This window comes from Echinops telfairi, unplaced genomic scaffold (genome assembly GCF_000313985.2).
Source record: "Echinops telfairi isolate 266 unplaced genomic scaffold, ASM31398v2 ScPeMD7_7469;HRSCAF=8507_0, whole genome shotgun sequence".
Lineage (NCBI taxonomy): Eukaryota > Metazoa > Chordata > Mammalia > Afrosoricida > Tenrecidae > Echinops > Echinops telfairi.
This window is the reverse complement of record NW_022111372.1, coordinates 50,544,002-50,552,707: the sequence shown is the minus strand read 5'-3', so window position 1 is coordinate 50,552,707 and position 8,706 is coordinate 50,544,002.

Below are 8,706 nucleotides of genomic sequence, written 5' to 3'. Positions count from 1 at the left end.
TGGAAGGTGGATGGATGGATGGGTGGATGGATGGAGGAGTGGGTGGATGAGTGGATGAATGGATAAGTAGGTGGGTGGGTGGTGGGTAGATGGATAGATGAGTGGAGGGTGGATGGATGGATGGATGGATGGATGGATGGATGGATGGATGAGTGGGCGGGTAGATGGATAGATGAGTGGATGGGTGGGTGGATGAATGGATAAGTAGGTGGGTGGGGGGGTGGATGGATAGATGGATAGATGAGTAGAGGATGGATGGATGGATGATGGGTAGATGATTGTTCAAGAGGCACAGAAGACCCTTCACCATACAAAACATCTTGTCGCCTCGAGTCACCCTTCCTCTGGGACTTTCAGGATCCTAGTCCGCTCCAGGCCACTCACTGCTGCTGTGCTGGGTCCCTGAACATGGGTAGTACATGCTCATTAGCACAGGAGCTGGTACTCACAGGCCTCCAGCCCCACTTTCCCGCCCACAAAGCTCTTTATAGCCGTCTGTGCTGGAGGATGCCCTGGTGCCCCTCTCCATGAGGGCCACCATGATGGGCTCCAGGGCTCTGAGCAGACTGGCTCCTCTGCTCCTGACTGTTGCCAGCCTTCTTGGCCCCTTTCCTCCTCGGAAAGGAAGAGCCCTCACCTGAGTCTGCACGGAGGATGTGCTTGCGTGGGGCATGCTCATGGTGCATACTTACTTATGGACCGGTCATGTGAGTGCATGTGTGCACAAGAGGACATGATTACGGCCTTCCCAAGTGAGACCGGCCTCTCATAAGCTTCTCTTGGGGGAAGGGAGCGCACCGAAGGTTCTTCCTTGTTTTTCTGCACTTACCAAACTTTTCTAGTTCCACCCCACCTGGAGCCCCCAGACCAGACCCCCACACCCCACCTACCCCAGTGAAAGGAAAATAACTGGAAGCTTTTACTGTTTAGCAGAAGCAACATCAGAAAACAATTATTGTTTTAATTACCTGCTGTCGCCATACAAGACAGGGAGGTTGTAAAGTGTGATAAAATCTTTCATGTTAATGGACTGCCAGCCCGGGCCAGGGCACGATTTATGGGGCTGCAGCTGGCAACCCCAGTCAGCTGGTGTGGGAGCCCCAGGGCCCCTCCCCCCATCCTTGGGGATGGTCTCCTGAACCAGATCCAGGGCACCCTTTCTGTGCACCATCCTCCTGCCTGCCATCCTCAGCAGAGACACCACCTCTGGGCAGTGAAGCACCCATGCCCAGTCAGTACATCCACACCAGGGCTGCCAGTCTTCACATCCCACAAGCTGGACTGAGGGCTAGGCCCTCATGCTCCATGATACATGGTCCCTGGTGTGGATCTTAGCAGGAGTCTGGGTCTGTCTGTCCAGCCCTTTCCCCCTCAATGAGGCCCTCTCTCTTGCCCTGTGTGGTCTGGTGTCCCTTCCTCCAACCATGCAGGCCTGGTGCCTCGGGCACCAGCTTGACTCCTTCGGCCTTTCCACTGTCAGAGCTGTCCCTTCAGGTGTGCTCTACAATCCCATCCCTGCCTCCTCCCTACCTGCCCACTTGCTATACCTGACTGCTGACCTGCTGCCTGGGATCCTCAATTCTTTACCGTGCTCAACCAACCCAGCCCCTCCTACCCCCACCATCTCCCCAAACCCATCATGGATAACCCCTGTGGGGCACCAGGCCTGTTGTTTAACTAAGGGCTTTCACACGGGGCCTCAATGAAGCCACACACAGCTTTGAGGAGGTGATAGTGTTGTGTGTGTGTGCGCGCGCGCACACACACACACACACACACACTCTATCCACACATGGGAACTGAGACATGAGTGGCATGCTTTGCTGGCAATCGGACTTCAAAGGGCTGGCGTGAGGTCTGATTCAGGTAACTCTTGGAAAGCGCGCACATTAGTGCCTAGAACATAGCTCTGGCTCAGTATATTTTAGCACGACTGATAATTGCAACCCAAAAAGAGGAAGACCTTCCACAAGGTGGCTCAACAGAGCGGCCGCCTGGCCCAGCTCAAGCAGAAGGCAGTTGTGAGGGTGGCGCAGGACCAGCTGGGTTCGTTCTGTTGCACATCCAGTGGCTAGTAGTCGTCGGAGCCTACTCCGCAGCGCCTAACAACAACCACAGCCATTTCTAGAAGCCCTGGTGGCATAGTGGGTGATGAGTTAGACTCCCAACTACAAGATCAGCGGTTGGAAACCACCTACAGCCTCTGTAGAAGAAAGCTGAGGCGTCCTGCTCTTATAAAGAGTGATGGTCTCGGAAACCACAGGGCTGGTTCTACCCTGTCCTGTTGGGTCTCTATGGGTCGGAATCAATTCGATGGCCATGAGTTGTGAATCATGACTATATTTGCTGGGTTGCCTGAGGCAAATAGTGCCTTTAATCACACCTCACTATCCTCATCTGTACAAATCACCTATCCCATAGAATGAGAAGCTCAAATAAGCTTCTGTGGTTTAGGGGTGGGGTGTCGGGTAGAACCCAGGATTCATTGGCTGCTGGTGTTACTATGATGATGGTAATGGGGGCTTGAAGTGGGGGTGTAAGGATATGTTAGATCCTTCATACCACTCCAAGGTGCTTTGAACCCATTCCAGATGTATACCCCATACCATTCATTGCCTTCACACCATCTACAGCAGCCCTGGGTGTGTCAGAGTAGAACTGATTTTCAGTGACGGATATTTTGGGTATAGATTTGTAGACTTCCAGGTCTCTGTTCTGAGTTCCCTCCGGTGGACTGACCCTCAAACTTTTCAGTGAAGTGGTCAAGTGCCTTCGCTGTGTGTGTGGGAGGCTCCAGGAGGTCCTAAGTCTGGAAAGCCCCATCACCAGATCTGATTTTAGAAGGCTCATGGTGGTGCAGTCGGCCAGGGCCAGTGCGGCAGAGAGAAAAGCTTGGTGCCAGTCAACCCTCAAGAGGGGGGTTGACCAGGCCTGTGCCTGACCATGGCAAGGGAGATGTCAAGGCAAGGACAGAGCAGAGAGTCGTGGTGAAAGCAGACTGGACTCATCTTCTGTTGGGCTGGCCTCTCCTAGCCGAACTTTGTAAGTTCGATGAAGTTCAATTTATCCGTTTTCTCCTTTCTATTCTCATGGTTGTGGTGTTGTCTCTAAGAAACCTTTGCCACATCCAGGGCCATGAGCTTTACCTCTGCTTTCTTCTGAGTTTTACAGTTTTTCTTCTTACATTTAGACCGTTGATCTTTGATCCATTTTGAATTTCTTTTTGTGTACGGTGTGAGGTAGGGGTACAATTTCCTTCTTTCACATGTGAAAATCCAATTGTCCCGCTACCATTTGTTAGACAATATTCGTTCCCCACTGAGTGGACCGGACACCCTGTCAAACACCATTTAGGCATCGATGTATGTTTATTTCTGGACTCTCAAGTTTATTCCACTGGTTTATACAAGTGTGTCTGTCAGTGTAAGTACTACTGTTTTGATGACTGTGTTTTGTTGTAAGTTTTCAAATCAGCTACTGTGCTATTTTTAGAACTTAATAATAATAATAATATAATAACCTCCCTTCCCCACCAAAAGGGAATCACAGGAAAGACATATGGGGGGGGGGGGTTGGTTCCTGCCCCTAGCATGAGTAGCTGGCTGCAGCCCAAGGGAACAGCAGGAACACCTGGGGCTGTGGACAAGTCAGAGTCGGAAGGAGCTCAACTCAAGGGAATCTTTCGGCTTCTGAACAACCGTCAGGGCCCACCTCCATCTCCCAGATGGGTCTTGGGTGTGGGCTATGAGTCTGCCTTGGAGGTTCCACTCATTCATTCATTCATTCATTCGTGGGTTCATTCATTCACTCGTGTTTTCCTCTGTGCTGGACACAGGGGTGGCCGAAGGGAGGTGTTGGAGGAAGCGTGGAGCTGTACCGGTGCCCTCGTGGAGCTGATATTCTAGTGGGGGAGATGGGCAATGAGCCAGGATACAAGGGAATAAATGAAATAATTACATGCTGTCGGGAGTGCAGAAGAGAACAAAGGAGCGCGTGCGTGCTCAGGCACACACACACACACACACACACACACACACACACACGCAAGGCTCTCCCCTCTGTGTGTCCCGTCCTGCCTGCACGTGAGCGGTGGCCTAGGCTGTTCGTCCTGCAGAGATGCATGGCGGGCATTAGCGGCTCGGCCTGCCCCATCTGTCTCACTGCCATCCCTGGATGACTTTACCCACTCTGGCCATCACTTCAGCCTCTAATATGCTCCCCAGGGCCCCAGGAGGGGCCATTCATTTCGAGATCTTTCTGTAGAGGTTTCTCCTCCGAGGACCCTAAGGGGAAGAAAAATGCCAGGAGAGGACGAAAAAGAGAGCAAGAAGGATCTGCCCTCAGACCCCCCAGCAGCAGGACAGATGCCAGCAGAGCAGGGCGCACTCAGAGACACTTTCTCCTGCATGAGAGGCTCTCACCCACTTCTCTGGTGTCTGCCCCCTCATCTCGGCTCACTCTGCCTGCATCCCCACAGGAGAAAGAGCCCTCCCCACCTCTACCTTCCCACGGAGCTGCTGTCCCAGGTGCTGGGAGATGGTGTCTCTGATTACAATTCAATTTGCCAGTGTCCCTCCCAGAGCCCTCCCAGTTCTCTGAGCAGCCACTGTGCATTGTCTGGGCTCCGGCGGGGACCGGCCTCGGTGGCTTTGTCCCTTGTAGTTGAACCAGAGTAGCTGGCAAGCTGGGCTCTGGCTGGGCCAGGCAGCCAGGGCACAAGTGCCAGCATGGCAGTCACCAGACAGAGCCCAGCACTGCAGGGGCCCAGGACATGCTCAGGGGCCCTCTGGGTGGGGAGTTGGGTGTTTGCTGTGATTTCAGGTGGTGGCTACTTGTGACGGAAGCATTCAGAATCCCCAAGCCCCATCTGGCAGAAGGTCCGGGGACAGAGAAGCAGTCTCAGGGGGGCTTGCTGGGAATGGGGCTGGCTCACACACCTGGAGGTGGGTGTTGGCATTGGTGTGACCAAGGAAGTGTATGCCGCAGGTGAAGGTGACCTTGCTGCCTGCCTAGAGCAGAGACACTTGCCCCACAAGGCCAAGGCCACCTATCAGACCTGCCTCTCTGCCAGGTCTGAGCATCAGCCTACCTGCCCCTTCCAGGAAGTGCTCAGTGTGGTGGTCTCAGGTGAATGCTTACAGGCTGGGGGTGCTGGGAGGCTGGGCTCCCTGCCAGTGTGGAAGGAAGTTTCTATCCAGGATTTGAAACCTGCCTCCCAGTCCAGATCCCGGGAAGCATCTACTGCTGGCATTCAGTTCCCTGCCTGGCTCCTTCCCTGCCTCCTTCAAACATGAAATCACTGGGCTCCTCCAAGAACAGGAGGGGGTCTCCTCCTCCATGTGCAGGAGTGAGTGGGGAGGAGAGGGCCAGCGTCACATGAACTGTGGACACAGGGCACCGGTACCTTTGCAAACCTGGGGTCCTTTGATAAAAGGGTATGTGGTGTATGTGCACATGTGCGTACACATGTGTGCACTACAACTGTGCATGTTTGGGGCTGCGGGTCCCTGTCCAAGTGTGTCTTCGGTGTGGATTCAGCTGGACTTGGAAGGCACTGTTTTCTAAGAGCTGACAAAGAAGGAAAGAAAGGGTCCAGCCAGGATGAAGAGTCTTCTTTCTGGGTAGAGGAAGTACAAGGTGTGAGCCCGGCCAAGACTGGAGCTAATCTCTCTCTTTCGCTTTCAACATGGAAATCAAAGGTCTGGAAGAGACCAGGCACAGTGAAATCACCGGGTTTTCAGTTGGAACTAAACTCTCCTGGGTGGTAGGGAAATGCCAGGCTGATGTGAGACTGGCCTCTAGGTGATCTTATCTTGAAAGGCAGGGAGCTGGCCCAGATGGCCTGCAGAGCTTGGGGAGGGGAGAGATAATGGTGGAGGGATGGAGCTTTCTAGAACTTCTTTCTTCAGAAGGGACCCAGAAGGGCAACAAACGGCAGACTGGATGTGATTGGGAATAACGTTTGATGTGGCTGGTCAGGGGTGCTCACCCCCAACACCAGCCTCGGTGCAGGGAGAGACCAGTCCCTGGAGAAGGGTGAAATGCTTGGTGAAGTAGAAGGACAGCAACAAAAAACAAACAAACAAAAAACGAAGAAGGCCTTCAACAAGATAAATGGACACCAGGGCTACCTGGATTGGCTCAAACATAAGAACAACTGTGAGCAGGGCACAGGCCCCGTTTGGTTCTGTGTGCACAGGGTCTCCATGAGGGCTCCATCTCCCTCCCTTGGCCTTCAGTTTGCTCATCCGAGGACTGGCGTGGTGGCCCCTGCTGGGGTCATGAGACACCGAGGTTTCATGCAGACAGGGATGGGCAGGGAGGGGCCTGTTAGGTCCAGTTCACCTGCAAGCGGCCGTTACGGAGAGAAGAGAGCTGTCCTGTGGAATCAGACGAGCCCCCTGGGACAGCGTCAGTGCCAAACCAAACTGGAGAGAGAGAAGGGACTTGGTCTCCATCCCTAAGGCCCAGCCTGGCCCAACGAACCCTCTCCTGGCCCCCCAACACTCAGGAGAGGCGAGTTTGAAGCCAATAACAGGGAAGCTTGCTGCACTCGGCAGGGAATAAGCTTTGAAATCATTTTCCCTAGAGGTGACACAGGCTAGAAATATAAATTGCTTCCAGAAAGGTTTAGATAAGTTCATGGATGACAGAGTCAGAGTGGTTCTTGGGCAAAATTAGGACATGAGGAGGCCTGTGCCCTGCGAGGATGATGTCAGAGGGAGTCCCCACCAGAGCCAGCGTCCTGTGCTGAGTGGGAGGCCCGGCAGCCCGGTCTGCGTTTACACTCGGGAAGGGCGGGTCCCTGTCCCATGAGGCTGCCTCTCTCGCCGGTCCACCACGGCCCAGAAGCTGACTTTCTTTCTTTTTCACTGATTGATTGAAACTGCCTTTCTTTCTCCCCTAGTTGCCCCCTCACTGCTGTGGCGCCCATCCCACTCCATCTCAGGGCAGGGACGTCAGGGGAGGCCTAGCCTCGCTCTGAGATCGCCTCTCCCCAAGTGCCTATCTCAGTTTCCAAGGCTGTTGTGACAAACCCCCACCAAGTCCATGGCTTCAGAGGACAGAAATGCATTGTCTTGCAGCTCTAGAGGCTCAGAGTCCAGGTAAGGGTGTCAGTCGTGTGGACCAGGGGATGTCCAATCGGTGCTGACGCACAGCCACCCCATGTGTCAGTGTAGAATGTGCACCATGGTGGGGGGTGGGGGGGTGGGGCTTAGTGGCTGGTTGTTCCTAAGCAGTCACCTGCCCTTTCTTCCAAAGTGCCTCTGGACGCTCTCAAACACCCGGCCGTGTGGTTAGCAGCTTTGGCTTTTCATTCTATTAGCCGGCTTCCCCCCAGAGACTTCATTCCCAGCTTCTTGCAACGCCTCCTGACGATCCCTGGCGTGGCTTTGCTGCTTGTAGCTACCTCTTCACCTGACACCTCTGACCCCTGTCTCTGTGTTGTTCACCCCTACTGTAAGACACCAAGGAGCCCTGGTGGTGCAGTGGTTATGCATTGGGCTGTGATCCGAAAGGTCGGCTGTTCAAAACCACCAGCTGCTCTGTGGGAGATAGAGGAAGCTTCCTATTTCCTAAAGGGTTATATTCTTGGAAACCCACAGGGGCAATTCCACCCTGTCCTATAGAGTCATGGAGAGTTAGTTCTGATTGTCAGACACCACTCAGAAGGGATTAGGACTCACCCTACCCCAGTATGACCCCGTTGCCTTATCAGCAATGGGTAGAGATCCCTTTGAGGGTTGAACGACCCACATTCACAGGGGTCGCCCGATTCATAACAGTAGCAAAATTACAGTGATGAAGTAGCAATGAAAATAATTTTCGGGTTGGGGGTCACCACATGAGGAACTGTATGAAAGGGTCGCGGCATTAGGAAGGTTGAGAACCACTGGCTTAATTCATGATATCCACCAAGAAACGCCCTGTCTCCCCACAGGGTCAGAGGTACGGCTTTGACATATCATGTTGGGAACACAGTATAGCCTATAGCAGTGCCGGCTCCTGCCCCCAGTCTCCCCCAGCACCTCCCCCGCCATCCCTGAGAAGCCCCCGCCCCCCTCTGTGCACAAGCACCTTGCCTGGCAGTGTCCATGAGCTGCCAAGGCCTGGAATCTTATGCCAAGCCCTCCAGTTAATGCTGTTGGCATGTAGCCTCCCTCCTCAGCTGCTGTCCCAGAGCCTAACTCCACCGTCCCCTCTCTCGGGGCCCCTAGCAGAGACTGGCCATATAGAGGCTGTCGTCTGAGCTCTTTAGGGACCCACAGCCCTTAGAGAACTTGGACACCCAAGGGCGGACTGATTAGCCAGATGGGGAGCAGCGTCGCCATCAGGAAACAGGCATGCCTGGCGCTGTGCCAGGCTATCTGTCTCTGCAGGTGCTGTTGGGGTCCTGGGATTAGCGAGGCGGGCAGGGTTACGGAGGCTGCCACCGTGGTTCCTCACATGCTTTGGACCGTTTCCAAGTCGCCTCCGAGGGGCTGAGTGTCGGCGGGCTCTGCCTCAGCACCACGGAGAGCGCCCGGGACGGGCGCGCGCGCTCAGCACTAGAGACAGCGCCCGGCGGCTGCCGTGGCTGCGGGACACGATGGACCTGTTGCGCCCTCGGGGCCGCGCCCCTCCCGCCCCTGCGAGCTTCCGGTGGGGGGAGCGGCGTACCGAAGGTGCGTCAGGTACGGCACGCACCTGGGCGTTGTCTGGGAG